At 39.6% G+C, this 19,270-nt stretch overlaps 1 protein-coding gene and 1 long non-coding RNA gene across 4 annotated transcripts in view; one reads left to right on the forward strand and one right to left on the reverse strand.

Annotated features, from left to right (window-relative positions):
- The window catches only part of MYO16 (myosin XVI), a 598,386-nt gene that overhangs the window by 72,530 nt on the left and 506,586 nt on the right, over positions 1-19,270 (forward strand). Inside the window, exon 1 of one of the 3 annotated variants that reach the window (XM_023621821.2) lies at positions 10,295-10,396. The exons of the other annotated variants lie outside the window; for them this stretch is intronic. The gene's annotated coding sequence lies outside the window, so the exon portion shown is untranslated. Of the gene's footprint in view, positions 1-10,294; positions 10,397-19,270 lie in introns of those variants that run through there. 3 annotated transcript variants of the gene reach the window in all.
- On the reverse strand, positions 435-18,282 carry LOC138918570 (uncharacterized). The gene is made up of 3 exons (XR_011428093.1): positions 17,790-18,282; positions 11,892-12,039; positions 435-3,254 (listed from the first exon to the last, which is right to left on the reverse strand). It is a non-coding gene; the product is annotated as an uncharacterized lncRNA (long non-coding RNA).

Raw genomic sequence — 19,270 nt, forward strand, 5'->3', positions numbered from 1 at the left:
GAAATGAGGTATATATTTAGTAGATCAACTTTGGACAAAATTCTATGACTTATAGCTATAACAATGATTACCATTACTCATGACTTAATTTAATTTTTCAAGTTATTTATTTAAAGAGTAATAATAAATTGAATTCTAGTCTTAGAATTTGTCCAGTAGAAGTACAATTTATCAATATGTTTAAGGAAAGTCCAAGATTCATTGGTTTTCCTCTCCTTAGCCCTATAATAAATTTGTTATTTAGTTATGAGCAAGAACTGATTAATTTTCTCTTGTAATTCATGTTTGAACTGTGAGTAATAGTGAACCACTAGGGAGATATTCCAGGGGTTATCATTAATTAGATTTATTTGAGCTTAGATTTATATTTAGATAAAAATCTAAGTAATTATTTTTCCAAAATTATAATAAATTGAATGATGGAGCAATAATTTAGTTGCTATTTATAATAATGTTTAATATTCAGCAAATTAATTTAAACTCCCAAGACTCAACCTGTAAACTGAGATTGATGAATTATTAGAGGATTCAACAAGTTAACATAGAAATGTCTTTAGAGTTTATCCTGGCACAGAGTAAGCACTCAATTAGCACTGACTATTTTAAATAATATTACATTTAAGAAATGAAATATTATATACTTACATATGTGATATATGCATAAAACACACACGCATACCAATATATCCCAGATGTGTAAGAAGGGACTATTAGAAAAATTAATTGATAGTAAATGAATAAAGAACAATAGATTAGGATTAAATTAAAATTAACAAGAGAAGTTTATAAATGCTCATTTTACATTGAAAGTGAGGAAACAACCTTTTTTCTTATGAAATCTCCTTATTTAGCTATTTAAAAAATTTTTCTTTTTAGAAATTATTTTCATCTTTATAACATTTTAAATTAAAAAATATTATTAGAAAATGAGCTGGGCACCATTAAAGCTCTATTTGGCAGGCTGAGAGAGGCTTGAGACATTGATTTATCCAAAGAAACACAGCAAGTAGATCTGGATGCATGCAGTGTGATTCTCAATTCCCCCCCTAGAAATAAATTCAAAATTGCAAATGTTCTCTTTCAATAGAACACGCAGATAATCCTGTCTACTCTTTTTTAGGGCATAGTAATTATATAACCAATGAATTAAAGTCCTTCTTGAGGCTGTCAGTTATCAGGGCAGAATGGTAATTCACCACCATAAATTAGCAAACAATGTTCTGTTAGAACAGCTACTCGTGTTTCAAAATTTTATACATTTTGAACTGAACAGCAAGTTTTAGCAACATAGTTAGATACCTTAGTCTATAGATTAGGAAAAGGATTTTAGTTAAGATTTAAAAGGTGTGCTTCATGAAGGAGTATAAAATGAAGTTAGAATTTGCTAATTTTTGGTACCACTGAGAACAAGGGTTCATATGTAATTTTTGTCCACCATGCAACACTATACCCATATAATCAATTTTTCACATTAGGATTCTGCTTGAACGTGGAAATGACCTGAATCTATTTCTAAAACACCAGGTTATTATAGCCATATAAGCAAATGCGTTCTAACAAGAGCTGAAAGTCCTGACATCCCTGTGAGCAATGGTTAGCATCCAGGCCATAAGTTAACCTTTGCAGAAGAAGACAAATTCTTCTGAATATAGCACATTTGTTTCTAAAATAATAATTTAAATAAATTCAAGTGTACTGAGGAGTATCTGGAAAACGAAGAAAATGTCTAAAGAAGGAAATATGTATTTTTTAAATGGCCTGCAATACCATCACTCAGGAATAACGACCTTTAAAATCCTTCTTCAGGGCTCACGTAATGTGCACATATATTAAGTTGACATGGTAGCAGTCACCTCGTATATGGAATTTTGTGTGTGCCTTCTGCTTCTCAGAGTATCAAATGCAACCTACTCAAAGTTCCATGTCTTGAAAGGAAGGCTACCTGTGTGTTACAATCACCACTTCGCTTGTTTTGGGAGGGGAAGATCTCCTAATTTGTACTTTGACAAATGTGGCTATTTTCCCGGCTGTACCGATCACAGAGATTGTGCAGACGTGCATCATTGCTTGCTCAATATTAAATAGAGGAGTTAGTACAGAAAGTGACATACGTAAAATATGGTTTGTTCTGCAGCGTTTTGTAGCAGGAGCAGACTTACATACATTTGTTAGAAAGTTATAAAAAAACGATACAAAGCAAAACAGAAATCAGAGAGAAAAACATACTGAAGAAAAAAGAAAAAGAGAGGAGCATTCCTCCTTCCAAAACAACAAAAACGCCCCCCACAACCAGAAAGGTCTTTATAACAAGAGCAAGGTTCAAGAAGATACTGAGTTAGGAAGATGTTTTTATGGTAGTCATGAATTACATTTGCAAATAGTTCCACTTCAACTCTTCCACACCCAAGGCAGGACTGGAGTTTGTAGGCCTTTCTTGGTTGAGTGGCAACATGTGATGAGTTTGGGCAAATGAGATGAGAGAGAAAGTGTTAAACGTCTTTTCCAGGGCATGTCACTCACTTGTGGTGTGAGGCTTGGGCACTCTTTTTCCTCCCAAACAGTGACTGGCAGTGTTCAAGAATAAGCTGCATAGTGACCCCCTGCTTACTTCTGATGGGCATGTCACATAGAAGACAAATAAACTTTGGTTGTTTTCCAGCCAGTGAGATTCGGGGTTGATTTCATCACAGCGTGATTTAGCCCATTCTTACTCGTAAAATGATTTAGTGTTTATGGATTTTGTGGATGGCATTTTGGAATGGATATTGACTAAATGTGTACTCTTCCGTGTTTTATCATGGAAAAGACATTAGAAAGGTGTTTCAAGGGCTAAGACAGTGGCAGGAACGGTAAAGCCAAGAACAGTGGTAGACTGGGTGAAAACTACAGTTACCACACACCTCACGTTTGGGAGACAGTCCTGATTGTAGCTGTTGTCCTTGTGTAATTACCAGTAGCAAGCTCTCCCTCTCAATGGTCCTGGTCTGGATGATGAATTATGTCTCAGGTTTACAAAAACCTCATGTTGACTTCTTTATCTTTGCCTTTTCCTGTTGAAAAAGTTGTGTGATTTGTTTACTATCATTAACCTGATTAATATGCTTGGCACACTTTCCTATTAGTATTTTACTTTTCACATTTTATTGTGCTGTGTCTCTCAATTTACTAGCTGTTGCTGTTTTCCTTCATGCACTGTTTCTTTTCTTCTGGATTATCATAGAGCAGTATGTCTTCAGCTCCTTACTTTACACCATCTGGTAATAAGCAGAGTAAAATTTATTATTTCATGAAATTGTTACAGTGAAACATTATTTCATAGAATAGTTATTAGTTTAGCCACTAATCACTGTAACAACAAAGCAAATGCCAATATAGAATTGTCTTCCATCCGAAAAAGCAAATGACACCCAATATTAATCATTTAAGCTTTTTCAAAGTATTTTCTAGGGTCTAGGTCTGACTATATATATTGAACATCTCAGTCTTTCTTTTCTTTTTTAAATTTTTACCCAGAAATTGCATCTATCTATTTTTAAAAATTTAGAAGTCATTCCAAGTGTTTTCTGAAATCATGACTCGGGAAAATTGGGGAAAATTTGGAGAGAATAATCCAAATACAGTCCTATACTATAGACTTGAAAATGGGGTTATGAATTATGAATTATATATATATAAATATATATAATTATATATATAAATTATGAATTTATTCAGATTAACTTCTCAAGTTCAAATTTCTTCAGTGTAATTCTCTCAAATGCACTTTCTTCCTTAACTCTGTACCTTTATTTCTAAATGTCTATAATGACTATCTATGGGAGTAACTATTTCATAATCTATATTATTCCCATTCTAAAGAAATTATCAAACACCTACAGTCATATTGATGAGAAACTTTTCTGTTCCTTAAGAGAAATGTCAAAAAGCCTGTATTTTCTAAATAGTATATTTTTAGCATACACTAAATTACCAGCATATTTTTTCTGATGCATGCTAAGAAAAAAATGTAAACATTCCATTTAAAAGCATTATATATTTTCACAAAGAGCTGCAAAATCTGAGTCTTACACAGTGGTTCTCAACCCTTGCTATGCCCTGGAATTACCTCAGAAGTTTTTAAAGAATAGTAATGCCTGGTTTCACCCCCGAGAAGTCGTATTTAATTGGTTGGCATCTAGCATTGGTGTAATTTTGAAAGTTCCCCAGGTGATTCTAATGAGTAATCAGTGTGGAGAAACTGATCCAGTTTTAGTGGATCCTAAACTTGGGTGTGCACACATTTTGGGTTGAAAGTCGTAACCCCTGGTACCTGTGAATGTGACCTTATTTGGAAATCGGGTTTTTAGATGTAATTAGTTCAGGTGAGATCATGCTGGAAGAGGGTGGCCCCTAATCCAATGATTAGTGTCCTTATAAGAAGAGGGACCTTTGGACACAGACACACACAGAGAGGAAAACGCTGTGTGTCAACATAGAGATGGAGGAGACCCAAAAGTGAGAAGGCCATGTGCAGATGGAGGTGGAGTGTGGAGCGATGCGTCTACCACCCAAGGAACACCAAGGATGGCCCACCATGCCAGAAACCAGAAGATGTGAGGAAGTGTTCTCCTCAGAGCCCTCAGAGGCAGCATAACCCTGCGGATACCTGGATTTCAGATTTGTGGCCTCCAGTACAGTGAGAATAAATTTCTGTTGTAGGCCACCCGGTTACTGCTGCTCTAGGAAACTGATACAGTGTATTATGGTCATTGGTTGAATTTATTAAAAATCAAGAGTTTCAGTCCCTACTCTAATGGCGCTTAAACTGAATCTGGTGTGGCTCATGGGTTGCTGAACTTTTGACTTAGTTCCCTAGTCTCTTGCAGTCTGTGGGCCAGCAGCATTGACATCACCTGGGGCTTGTTGGGAAAGCAGTCTGAGATCCTGAATCAGATCCCCGGAATCCGGTCTGCGTTTGAACAAGACCCCCGCGTGATGCCTGCGCACGCTGCAGTTTGAGAAGCCTTTCCTTGAGGGGATATGAGGCAGGAGCCTGGTGGCTGTGGCCAGGAAAATAGCTTTTAACGTGAGTTAGAGCTTCAGTCTTCTGTGAAGTTTGGTTAGTTGTTAAGAACAGAAGTTTTTTTCCTAAACAAAAAGGAAGAACATCCAGTAATTGCAAACGTAGTTGAAAATTGAGTTCACCGGAAACTATTGATCCACTTGCTTTTTAAAAGAAAGAAAAATCTGGCTTCAGGTTCATAAATGGTTAATGTCTCCCTCCTTTCACTTTGAGTGCTAGGCTATTTTTTTTTTTCTTTTTCACTTTTAGCGTACAGTCAATGGCCTTTCACAATGATTGGAAGGAAACATACAACAAAACCAATTTCATGACTTCTCTCTCCTGACAATACTGGACAATGTGCTTTAGAGAAAAAGAGTATTTGGATTTGGGTTTTACTGCTGTTGAGGCTTCGTTTGTATGTTAACCGCTTTTTCTTTGTTCTTCTTTGTGCTTTTCACTGTGTAAATGACCTACTTTGAAGTTTCAAATAAAAAGAAGTTAAATAGGCTTTTATTTGGCTCTTGATTCTGTCTTTTTCTAGCAAATTTGGAAAAGGTCCTGACTTTGAGTATGACATGGCTGAGTGTAGAAAAGAAAAGAAAGAGCTTATCCTGTCTTCTCTCCTTTTACTGGTACACTCACGAGAACGTTTCTAGCTCTAAGGGAAAGCAGCAAACTTGCCAATGTTTGCACTCTATGAATAGAGGCATTTGAGTTAAAAAAATATAAAAAATAAGAAAGAAAATATGTCTACCCGCTTTTTGAGACATAACAAATTTTTAAGGGAGCACATCTCATGTGTGTGTGTGTGTCCGTGTAGTTAGTTATTGTAGGGGAGGAAAAATAATTTTCCCCTCCCTCCTCGCCAAGCTCTTAGCTGAGATCCCTGTAATAACAGACAGATTAACAAGAGAAAAACAAGCAGAGGTTTATTAACATGTACACCCCATGTATATACAGGGGATACCCAAGGGAAAATCAGTGACTCCCTGAGGGGGTTTATGGTTCAGGATTAAATGCCTGGTAATGGGGGAAGGGGAAGGGAGATGAGGCCTCTCAGGGGAGAGTAAATGATTTTTAGGAAAGATGAATTGGCCCTTAGAAGATAGATGAGAGGTCTGATAGTTTGTGACAAAGTGCATCTGGGTGTGGTGTCCACTTCTAGCCTCCTCTCCTGTGACGAGCCAGTCTTCACTGTTGATGAACTCTGGGGGTGGGGAGACTGACGACACTGAGTTCCTTTTAGGGGCTCCATCTGGGCAGAAGAGAGGAGTGCAGAGAAATGCTCTCCGTGCATCTGCTGTTTTCCACGTGCCTTCAGCTCAAACCAATCAGCACAGGGAAGTGGCACATTTTGGGGTGGCATGTCCTGAATTCCCACAGTCATATTTTGGGGTGGCCCGTTCTGCTACACTGTACTACATAGGATTCAGTCTACAATGCTTTGTTAGCTGCATAGGGTTATTCTCAATAGGGTTTGATGGCAAAGGTGGTTTTTTAAATAACGAAACAAAGTATGCTGCTGTTGAAAGTGAAGATTTTTATATAATTATTTGTTTGCTTGAATTTGTGAGTCATTGTACTGTTTTCCAGAAGAAATAATAACTATAGTTCCTTCAAAATAAAATACTCCTCTCTCCATAGAGTTAGGCTTAAGCTGAACTAGTCTGATGATCCCTCTGTTGTTAGTTCTGGTGAACGTGGATGGAGTACAACAGCTTTCACATTGTACCAAGGAAATTCATACTTATACTATCATTTCAATGTTATCTAATAGGGTCATATTTTCTCCCTTGAAACCTATGAGTACATGAAGAGTGGTTAAGTAGGGGTGAACATAATGCTTACGAGATGGACTGACAAGTCCTCATGATGGGGGAAAATTTGTTAGCAGTTATTTAGTATGAACACAACGCATAGTGGGATTAAAATAAATTAGAATATTCAAGAAACTCTTTTAGAGGAATTTAAGGTCAAAATGTAAGTTTTAATGCTGGTATTATTTAAGCTGGATGACAGATGCAGGAGGAGTGTTGGCCTTGGGTTATCCAACAGAACAGAGAGTGCTGGTAAATGGTTCTGGGAATAAGTTACCTGGGGCCAGAGCTACAGGGACAGGCATGAGCTGCTACTTAGAATGCACGGTTTCCTTACTCTGGACACGTCAAGACATTGTTAATGACAGAATGTACAATCTGTTCTTTACAATCTGAAGCCTTGCGGATAAATAGTTTTCCTGTGAGGAATACAGACGGTGGCATGTTTTGACCTATGACGCTGGGAAGTTGTTACCTGGAACACTGGACAAACGTGGACTGGACTAGCTAGTAAGGGAGTTGACATCTCCAGCCCCAGACCCTGCCTTCCTCAGACCCTACCTGTGAATCCACTAACTCAGCCCCAGAGATCAGGGCTCGCCACTGCCCCCCAAACACCTGTGATGCAGTCGCACTGAGAATTTTACTGCAGGGGGATGTCTGCTGGGCTCACATGGTTCCTAAGTGCTGCACAGCGAGTCGGGCCTCCTGTCCAGTAGAAGTACCTCACGCCCCTTACCCTCTGAGAAGACTGAAGTAGCCCTGCCATCCAGGAGCTGCCTGGCATGCACAGCTTGGCTGTGCTGTTATTCTACTGAACATAAACGATTTTGCCAAGCACCAACGTGAGACACTCTGTGTCTATGGTGCATCAGGACAAAAATGAGATCCCTCCGTTATCCTCTATGATTACAGGCAAAAACATGAACGTTATTCAAGCTGCAGAAATTAACAAACGTCCCCCATGCTGGTCAACATAAGTGACGCTCAGATCAATTACAGCTTGAGCCTTGCTCCCATCTTTCCTCTTAAGAGAGATTTATTGACACCCAGTAATAGAATTAACTGGCCCTGGTTGTCTAGTGGTTAAGACTCAACTCTCTCACCACCCCCGCCAGGGTGTGGTTTTGGTCAGGGAACCGCACCACCTGTCTGTCAGTTGTCATACTGTAGTGGCTGCGTGTTGCTGTGATGCTGGAAACTATGCCACCTCTCAAATGCCAGCAGGGTCACACATGGTGGACAGGTTTCAGCAGAGCTTTCAGACTAGGTCAGACTAGGAAGAAGGACCTGGCCACCCCTTCTGAAAAAATTGGCCATGAAAACCCTGTGAATAGAAGTGCCAGCAGGTGGGAGGATGGTGCAGAAAGACAGGGCAGGAGTCCACTCCGCTGTCCACAGCGTCGCCAAGAGTCAGAATCCACTCAAGGGCACTAACAGTCATAGAATTAACCCAGTGTCCTGACATCATCTGATCCAAACCTCTGCTTAATGGAACCCACTCCAAATTACCTAATGCCCAAGTCCTGTAATAAGTCCGTTTTATGCAGATGGCCCACAGTTGCACGGGGTATGTATTCTCCCTCTCTGCAGTGAGTGAGTTATCAAACTCATTCAGCTTTAGGAGTGCTCCTGGGGATCTTGGCTGGAGAACATTGACATTCTCTTCCCACCTTCATGCATGCTTGTTTCCCCCACCCTCTGACTAATTAAGCCACTTTTTGAATCCCAGCTGGTTTTTTCTACTCTAGCCAGCCACTCTCTCCTCCCTAGCCAGGTGATTGGTGCTCTGCCATCTTTTAACAAATTGGAATCCATTGGAATCTGTACACCGGAGGATTGGCTCCGATTTACCTGTCCTGGAATTCCCCATTATCTGTCCCCTTGATGGGACACTTGGGTGCTGAACACTTCAGATGGCTCTGGAACACTGTGCAGACACCTGTCTTATATGCTTTGGCACAATCCTTGTCACTGGATTAGTTCTCTTAGGCTCCCCCAGCTCTGTGTTGCTGAGTAAATGGTAGGTCGAGTAGCATCACCTGCCTGATAGGTGACAGTTGTGAGCTCCGTAGAAATATTCAAGCATAGGCGGCATGGGATCCCTGTGCTGGGAAGGAGGTTGGACCCAGAGTGAGTGAGTGCCCTTCTAAACCAAAATTTCTGTGATATAAAGACTCACAGAAGTTGAGGAAGAGGAATATTTTCTTGCTTCTTTATGATCAGTTATGGATTTCTTTTGCTGAAAGGTAACTAACGACAGTGACTTCTGGATTATATATATCAAAAAATAATTTATTCCTTTTCAGACTTTGAACTCTTTTGAATATATTCGATCTATATATTTCATGGGTATTTTGATTGCCTGAGTATTTCTGAAATAGAAATGTCAAAATCTTGGCTTCTCTTGAGAATTTGCTGTTCCTGTACATTTCGTCTCTCCCTTTTAATAAACTCTAATTGTTTTCGACGTAGATATTTATTCCTTCGAGTGACCAGTCACAGAAGCCTGGACTGTCAGTTCGGAAAATCATAGTTCACATTGCCTTTTGCTTCAGTTTTTCATGGGAATATTAGGCTTGTTTAATTCATTCCACAAAATTGGATTAACGGAATCAGGTCACATCTCCCGAGCCCCACATGACTAGGAAAAAGTCTGGATCTGATGTGTGTTACGTGGGCACAACTTAGAGCTTCTTCGTGAGATTTTTTTTTTTTTAAGTTTCCTCAAAAACAGTTTTGAATATTACATGAGGCTAGGTTCCCTGGTGATGAGGACAGCCACTGCGGTTAAGGTGGTGACATTCGTTCTTTAGAGGCAGACTAGTCCCGTCTCTAATAACAGCGACTGGCTGCTCCCCCACAGACGCTCGCCAGTCTTTCGGCCCTCTCATCACTAGGCTGCCAGAGTCCCTCTCCACCTGCTGGGCAGTGTTTTGACACAAAACAAGGACTTGGCCCTAAGCAGCCTCTGATCCCTCAATAAATAAAGCTGCTGACTGTCACACCTCCTCGTCCTTCTCCCTGCTCCCCTCCGGTTCTTTCTCTGTGACGTGTCTTATTGGTAAACCTTTAACTTTATTTATTGCATTGATGGTGATGTTCATCTTGCCGGCTACTTTGAGTGTTTCTAGAGATAAAAAGTAGTGCACCAGTCACGGTTCTTTACAAACTCCAGTCTCGAATTTCTTTTTCTTACCTCAAGCAGACTTAAGACTTTCCTCTTGTTAATTAAAGAGCTGCATTATAGTCGTGAAAGAACAGTGACCAACTGCCATGCCACTGAATTGGGGGCTGCCTTTAGGTCAACCTGGGCTGCTTTGTTTTCTGGAATGACTTTTTTTGAAAAGTCAGGCTTTGACTTACAGGAATCGACCATTAGCTGCCTGGGGGAAGGTGGGGGAGGGGGAAGAATTCTCCCACACGAGGGACGCTGAGAGTGGACCAGATCTGCATGCGGAGGCTGAGGAAAGGCAGAGGAGAGCTTTCTAAAGGGTGTATTTTCCTTCTGGTCGAGCCTCTCATCCACACTGTGGTAAGTGGGTCAGCTCTAGTTCACTCTTCTGTTTAGGAGGGGAGGGAAAACCCGTGCAGAATTAACCCTGCACTTTCCACAAGCAAATTTTAACTCTCTTAACTTTAGAATGTGTTTATTTCACTACCAGACTTTTTTCTTTGTTTTGCTTTTTGTTTTCATCTCTGTTTTTGCTTTTGCTTTTGGATAGTTAGAGTCAGCTCAGTTTAATGCAGTCATTCTCCTTAAAAAGCTTAGCTCTAAAACTAAAAGGAATTGATTCTGAATTCTGAAAGTCTTCCTGGGGGAACCATACATTAAAAAAAGGAAATATTGGCAAAGTTTTGAAAGACAAAGAAGGAAAGAAGGTGATTTTTCTCAGTTACATGTGCTGTAGCAGATTCTCATGTGTCACCTATGGTTGAAGCTCCTAGTGGAAAACAGTTACTTATCTTCTTTGAGAGCATGTAAACATACATTTGAAATGCCTCTATAATGTATATAATATAACCTGAAACTGCACACATCTTTCTTTGTTTTCACAAAACATGGTGTATTTTTTGTAGGCTCATTGTATCTACATTGTCTGAATTTTTCAACCTTGACAACAACTTTAAAAAAAGTAATAGCCACCATTTATTAATGCTTCCTATATGCCGAGCACTGTTAGTCCTTGAAATGCATTATCTCATTACATATAGGACTTACAGCAAACCCATGAGTTAGGCATTTTTGTTACTTCCTTAATTGTATTAAAGTGGTACATACCATAGTCAAAATAAACCAAATGATACTGAGGAGATCTTAATAAAAATCTATAATCTCTCACCCCATAGCTGTCTTCACCTGGTTTTGCAGCCCAGAGGCAACTATATTTATTTGTTTTTAGTTCTTTAGGGAGTTACCTCCAGATTCCTAACAATATACCAATAGTGCAATTATTTCATTTGGACATTGTCTATTGATGTCTTCCCGTCATGGATAAGGATTTAGTTCATCCTGCACCTTAGTTTATCCCTTCCTCCATCTCCCTTTCACTCCTTCAGTTGAATATACATGCAGTGTTATTTTTAGTTTCTCTCCTGGTCAGTCACCTTTGTAAGCTCAAAAAGCATAGCTAACTCTGTATTTATTGTTCTTTCGACCATAAATGGTATTTCTTAACGCTCCATTTTATCAAATTCAGTGTTGGCTCTCTCAGCCTTTCCCCTGCTGTCATTCTCTCCTCCACCTTCTGATCTCTATCAGTGGTACCTTCATTTTGAGCAGTGCAAAGCATTTGAAACTGCTGATGTGCGATTGCTTTTAGCCTACAAAAATGGCAGTTTCATATGCTCTCGGTCAAGGTGGATAAAATTACATTGAATTTCATAACCGTTGTTAAGTGTTCCATATCTATGGGATGGTTTTAAAGTGGAAAGCCAATTATTATTATTTCTATTCTTATGACTATATAAATGTGTTTAGAAACAGGGATGCAGAGTGAAGAAGATGACCCTTCTTTCTAGCCCTTTACCTTCTTGACCTTAGAATGGATTCTCCTTCTGACCAGCCCACCATTTCCTTGTCCAGAGACACAGCTGCTCCAGCTCCGAAAACACCAGGCATTTAGTCAATACCGCTGTTAGCGCTGGCAGGGCCAGTCAGCAGCACTTTGGAGAGACCTGCGTTAGTGAGAGAAATGAGAAAGAGGGCAGTGATCAACATCAGCGTTACTTTTATTGATTGATTCTGCAGATATTTATTGAGCACCTACCATGTGCCAGACACTGTGTGATAGGGTAAAGAATGAATCAGACTCAGACCCCTGACTTCAAGGAGCTGACAGTCTCATGTTAGTATTTTGTGGCACCCTACAAAAAACCTGAAAGAATCCGGTTTTTGTTGCTGGACCAGCTATTTCACAGAAAAAAAAATGGTTTTAATGGTGAAATAGAAATGGACAAATATGTGGTTGTTTCTGATGTGATTTGAAGAGATACTTATGATCTCCATTCACACTATTTTTCTCACTGGCACCTAAGACTGTGTTGTTGGCCCGACTTGTACTCTGCCTTGAGAACAAACTCCCTGAATATGAACAACTGGAATATTGAACAAAATTCCCTGTGGTTTATTTACTCCTCGTGTGGGCATTTCCTTTTCATAAATACCTTGGGAAAACAATGAAGGTTGTGCTCATTTAGACTATTAATTTGTAACCCAAGTGTCAGTTAGAGGTCACAGTCCACTTATATCTAAAACAGAGATACATTATGTGGAAGAGCATCTAACGCATAGTCAGTGCTCAATAAGTGTGTTTGGAATCAGTGAGTGAATAAAATTAACTGAAACCCCACTCAATGTAAAAAGTCAAATGCCTTCCTTGAAATTTCTGTGAATTCCTGAGGGGCTAAAATGTTTATGGTTCCTTTTGGCTCCTGACACCATTTAGTAAAATTTTCTAATTGTCTCACAAAACCATCCATGTTTTTCCAGTTTTGTGTTGGGAGAGTTCAGAAATGAAATGAGGCTCTTTCTTCGATTTTTCAAACCCTTGTTCATAATGAAAGAAAAGTCAACCAAAGAATATCCGGTTGTGATGATAGCAGACTTTATTCAAAATTGGGGAAGTTTTCTCAGTTTCTATCCATTTGCATAGTCTCTATCTAGATGTGCTCCCAGGACCTATTTTTACAAACAAAATTATTCAACTGAACAGTCAGCACCTCTCTGATTACTCCTATTTACCCTAATTCTTGACTTTTTAAGACTACATTTTCTAGTACTCTGATTCTAATGCAAAATTTTTGACAACATTGCCCTGAGAGAGAGTGACGTGGGGGCTTGATGAACGGAAGCTGCTCGCGAGTTTTTGATTATGGCAGAGCTCTGATATTTACGGATCTTTGACATTGGTTAACTTGCTGAACTTCTCCCAGCTTCAGCCTCCTCCTCTGAAATGTAGGTGATTATAACATTTTACCAGCCTCCTAGAGTTGTGTGCATAATGCGTGTAAGGTGCACAGAACAGTGTCTAGCACCTGGTGAGCAGCCAAGAGCTTTCTTTTGTCAACCTCGTATTATTCGTATTCCTCTGTGGACGCTTATACACTGAGAAGACTGGGTCTGTTGAAGTTCCATCGATCATCTTTAGAAATTTTTGCACTACAAAATTTAGTACATTTAAAAATAGTTCTCTAGGAGGGAATAAGGAGCAAAACTGAAAACCTAAATGTGAATAGTGGAGAAAAAATGGCCCATTAGACTTACTGTCGTGATGGGACCATTTGACTTTCTGTTAAAGATTCGAGCACTTTGAAGTGAAAATACTTTGAAACTTAGCAACCGCTGTATCAACTGCAGTACTGTTTTTCTCTTTCATTTTACAGTTGCTGTGGGGCATTTACTGCATGTAGCCCATGACAGTCTCTGATGGTGAAATCACTCTTGCCTTAAATGCTGGCTGTTTAGTCATTTTACTATGGTTTTTATAAGTAATTCACTTTTCTCAATTTTATATTTTCCATCAGGTCTTGTTTAAAGTGGATATTTTTTGACAATTGGGTAACTAGCTATAACACATTTTTCATCGTGAATAGAGACAGCAAAAAACTGTAATACGAGGTCCTTTTTACTTGAGTGGTTCTTAGACGACTTTGAACTCAGTGTGTAGGGTGTTTTGACCCACATAAAAACCTTACCAAAAAAAGAACACTTTTCTGAGAGGAAGGTCAGAGAGAATTGGGAATCTGTGCTTCCATTCAACACACCTTTCCCTTTGGAGCTGTGTGTCCCAGGGAGCATACAACGGAATAAGCTTTTGAAACTAGTATTTGATGGGCTTTGACTGTGTTGTGAGAAGTGAAAAATTAGAAAGCTTCCTAAAACCCAAGTTAGAGAATTTTCTGCTATTGATTGTAGCTACATGCCATCCTAAGAGTAAATTATTTAAACTTCCAATAGCTTCCATCTCAAAAGACTTTTCTTTTTCAAATGAGAAGGGACATCATTTTTTTGTCACATGTATAGGAAACAAAGGAGAAAAAAATAATTCTTTCCTATTTAGAGAACTGTAAATCATGTGCTCAACCAAAACTTAGTTTGAGGATTAGTCTTTTTTGTTAATAATGATAATACAATGATTTTTTCAAGTTTTGAGATGATTTTAATCTCTTCTGTATAGTATGCTTTTGGAGATTGTGTACCAGCGAAATTATGAGACATTCCTAAGGGCCCACAGGCCAAGAACATATTCTCCTGCATCCCAGACTGTGGCCCCACTCCCTCAGCTCTGCCCTGAGTCTGTCCTTTGTGTTTCCCACACTATTTAGAGTAATTCAAGGTAGAAATTAGGCTAACACTGCTAAGGGTTTGGTTACTTGGCCTTTAAAGTCGTTTTGAGAAAATGTGACTTTTTAATTTGTGGTCTTGATCCTTCCTACCCACACAGACATTCAACATTTTATCAATGTCTTTAAGATGTCTACGTCTTTCAGGCCTAGTTATACTTTTATTAACTCTCACCTCTCTGATGTACTTTTTGGTAGTGATTTCATATATAATTTTAATCTTGAAACATTATGTTTAGATTTTAAGATGTTTAGAGTTTCGATGTGTTTTGGCAACAATTTAATTTCCCCCAATCAAGAATATTTTACAAAAACCAAAATAGTCATAGAACATGTCACTAATAAGTTGAAACATTAAATGGTCACCAAATCTGAATGAAACTTATGTGCTATATTGTAATTTAGACCTAGAGTCTAGCTTTGAGAAATCATTCTGTCTTGACTTTGCAGTACTAAGTGAAGGCCATGTTATAAATGGACGGTTTGGTCCTATATTATTCTAGAGAATACTGAGGAATATTTTTTCCAGAAAATAATTCAGTATCTTTACAAGAGCTTTTATTTTTAAACCACCACCAATGGAATCCATTTTCCATTTCTCCTTCTGGAACCTTCTCTTGTTGACTGAAAAATTTCTGCTGAATTTGTGGGCAAACCTAAAGAGAATGTATTCAGGTGTGGAAAAAACATACTCTCAATTGAGGGAACCCTGCAAAAGAAAGAACTTGGAAGAATTTCCAGTTTTCATTTTCTTCTGTATTTCAAACAGCAAGGAAAGCCCTGATTAACTAGAAGTTGGTTTGAAAATGAAAGAAAGGATCTACAGAAAACATCTGTAAATGAGAATTTAGAATCTAAAACAAATTATAAACGATTTATCTCTCTTTAAGAGGATATATTCTAAGAGGATATTGTGCAATATCATGAAACATCTTGCCTAAAAACTAGCTGAGACAATTAGATCTGGTGTGTGCCCTGACGACTGGGGCTGAAGGGGAAGGGAGGAACAGCCAATTTCGCTAATTACGGAAAATCCTAGACATATTTACATCATCCTAAAATGTTGTAATCAATCCGTGAAGCATTACATGGACTGTTTTTCCTACTAGGGATAGTGCATGTGTTCTGAATTGCTAATTGGCTCTGAGATTAGTTATATTTTATTTCTAAATTGAGCCAAGGGTGGCAAAAATTCATGGTCCTAATCTATAATAATATTCTTTCATTTAATATACATCTTGGAGGTTATTTTTTGTGATTTTAGATATTGAATCTTTGATTTGAAATACTTGAATGAGTGACAGTGACTTCTATTGATGTTTGGATTGGTAATGTCTTTAAATCGAAATTGAAACTTCTTATCATTCTTCACTTTCAAATCAAGATAGCACTTAAAGATGGTTTGGTTGATGTCTGGCTGGATGAATGTATTTGGAATGCCCCAGCAGAACAATGCACTGTTGAAACATGCGATCCATGTGTAAACATTTGTTTATCTAGCAGTTGTCAGTGGACTATTCTGTGGGGAACAAACCATATCCAGTGGTAGTAATAGGGTTCTGGTTGAAAGCAAAGCCTTTGTATTCCTTATCATAGTTACATGTTATTCTCCTGTCATAGTTACATATATAGTACACATATAATCTCATGTCATAGTTACACATTAATCTCATTTCTTAAAAGACTGACTCATTGACGCAGTATAGACTCCTGTGAAAGAATTATACCTTGGAGCTAAATATGGCTCTGTGTGCCAAGAACCTATGTTTCTAAGGAGCCTGTCTTAGTAATATACGGAAGAATGTTTCCTTTTGATTATATAACAGGACTACTTCTCATCTGACTTACTCTATGTGGAGAAAAAAATCTCTTACTGCCCACAGTGTTCTAAGATCTCTCTGATGGAGGGCTGATCCCCAGACTCCAAGGTGTTGGTGTGGAAAGAAAGGAAGCCCTACACCCTGGCTGTTGCCCATGGAAGTTTGGGACTGAACGCAGCCTGCTCCCACGTCCCCCAGCGCTGGTCAACATTGCGATGGGATCGCACAGCCCGTGACCCTCTTTCGTCCTTTATAGCTCCCATGCTTCTGCCAGACTGAAACTCCTGGCTCTTCTCACGTGGGCTTTACCCTGTTCTTCCCTCCTCTGCCTTTCCCCACACTTTCCTGATCTTAAAGCGCTCTTCCTCAGCTCAATCTCAGAATGTCTAAAAGCAGCCCATTTTTGAAGTAGGCGCTGTAAACATCCTTAAGCTTTCCTTGACTTTCTCAGCTGGTCAGGATCTCTTTCCCACAGCACTTTGTAATTCGAGCGTTCGATAATTATCACTTTCAGTTTTGCAGATTTCTGGAAAGTCTGATGTTAGTTTCCATTACTGGTCTGGAAGGTTCGTATTAACATTTTTTTGGTCATGTAAGGCAGCTTAAGGCAGTGTTTAAACATGACCTTGTATTTACTGAGATACATTAGATGCCTATTACCAAGTATTTGCAGTTCCTACCTGATTGGCCTCCAGCCTCCAGCGTCCGCTCCCACTGCAGCCACATTGGTATTTTTTCAGCTCATCCATCAATAATTTGCTGCTACCCTTGCTGCCTCATGGACGGCCCATGCCTTACACAGTGCCTAGGAATTCCTGCCCCACCTGACACCTGTGCATCATGCATGACTCATCTTGAATCCACTTCTCATCCCAAACTGGCCAGAACCCTGCCCCGCTGCCATCAAATTATGCTTGTTCTGTGCTTTTCTTTCATATTATCCTATTCCTGACTTTCATAGCACTTTTCACAAATTTTGTCTACATACATACATATCTGTGAATAACCTGAATAAACCTTGAACCATTTGCTCACTTTGTGCAGGCAATGACATTTAAAAAACTACACCCCCGTACCCAAAATCAGTGTGAGCAATGTAATCAGCGTAGGACATTCTGTATCTTCGTCTATGGAAGGACATTGAAAGGGACCCACTGTGTGGCCCCTGGCACACTGCCCACAACCCCTCGTCCTTACTGCGTCATTTTGTCGATTTTCCCAGAAAGCAGGTTCAGTCCCTCTCACTTGCCGGACAGCACAAACCTCGCCACGAGCCAGCCCGCGAGCTGTCTCCGACCTCGCTGGTCTTGAACATTCAGACTCACTCTGCCTCTCAGACTCTCCTTTGTTTCTTCTTTGCTTTGTCTACTGGAACTTCCCTCGATAGAGAGCGGATTCTTTCTCCTTCCTTCTGTGGCCTTCTCCAGGGGTCCACCCACCAGGCCGGCCCATTCTTCTGATTCTGCAATATAACCAGCTGAGGCGGTGGGCTCTTCACGGGAGAGAAAGTGCTCCAAGTGGGTACAAAGCCAGAGGGGGCTCAAAGCAAGGAAAGATGGCTGGGACGGCTCTCTGGCCATTGTGTGACCCCCGGTGCTTAATGCCTGTCATGGCACGAGACCGCGGGCCCCACCAGGGCAGGGGCCACTTCTGTTTGGTCACTGGCACATACACTGGTGGTGCTGGGTCCGCAGCAGATGCTCAGTGGTGTCAGCTGAATACATATATGAAGGAGCAACTTTGGAGAGTCATTAAGCTGGTGAGGAAATGTAGTACCAAACTGAAAACACTAGAGGGAGTTCAGAGAAGGACGTTAACACAATGACTACAGCAGAAGTCAAGTTTCAGCTGTTTGCTAGGAGGGAAATTTCACTTCTCCCTCCTTGTCTTAAATTTAAAAGAAAATATATGGTATGAAATCAGAACTGAAGCTGATACACATGCTGTTCTGTTTCTGATACAGGCTATGATGATCCCTACCATCTGTGGAAAAAATGTAGGAATGCTGATGGACATTCTAAGAAGATAAATACTCATTTAAGTAGAAGTCTCATGAAATTGCACTCTATTGTTAAATAGATGGGCTAGAACTAACAGCACTAATAGGAATCTGAAATGAAAGAATGATAGCCGCATGAAGGAATACTGGGGAGAAAAATATTGTGTTGAAGAGAAAGCTGCATTGTCTGCCAGAAAGTTGTATATATTAAATACAAATAAAGTCAAATACAAAGTGTAATGCATAAAATATATGGGAGAAGTAGGAAATGACAGTATGAGCAGAAGGAAGTTCATGTGAGGCTCTAGGACAGACTGCTATACCTGAAAGAGGTCTCCAGGGGTTACTCTCTGACCTTGAACAATGACCTCTCTAGGCATTGTTTCTTCATCTGTAAAATGGAGGTCATAATAGTGTGTGTTTCACAGGGATTTGGGGAGGATTAAAGGAGTAGATGCACATGAAAGTCTTAACATGGGCACTGGCACCTGTGTAGTAAGAGTGTAATGTACGTTCCAACTCTTGGGTGGTATCGGATAGAGGCCTTTATGCTAAAGTGCCAAATTTACTGATGTTTGCCTGCTTCAGCCTTTTCCTCTCTTTGGACTCCCTTTGAATGATTATGCTGTGCTAGAATTTTTTTTCTTGGACTATTCCTCAAAATTTTGGGGACTGTGAGTGTTTTGCGGAGAAGAGTCCTCTTACCATGTTTGCAATCCTCCTGCATGTTGGCCCGTCTGGTGGA

Source organism: Equus caballus, chromosome 17, assembly GCF_041296265.1.
Source record: "Equus caballus isolate H_3958 breed thoroughbred chromosome 17, TB-T2T, whole genome shotgun sequence".
Taxonomy (NCBI): domain Eukaryota; kingdom Metazoa; phylum Chordata; class Mammalia; order Perissodactyla; family Equidae; genus Equus; species Equus caballus.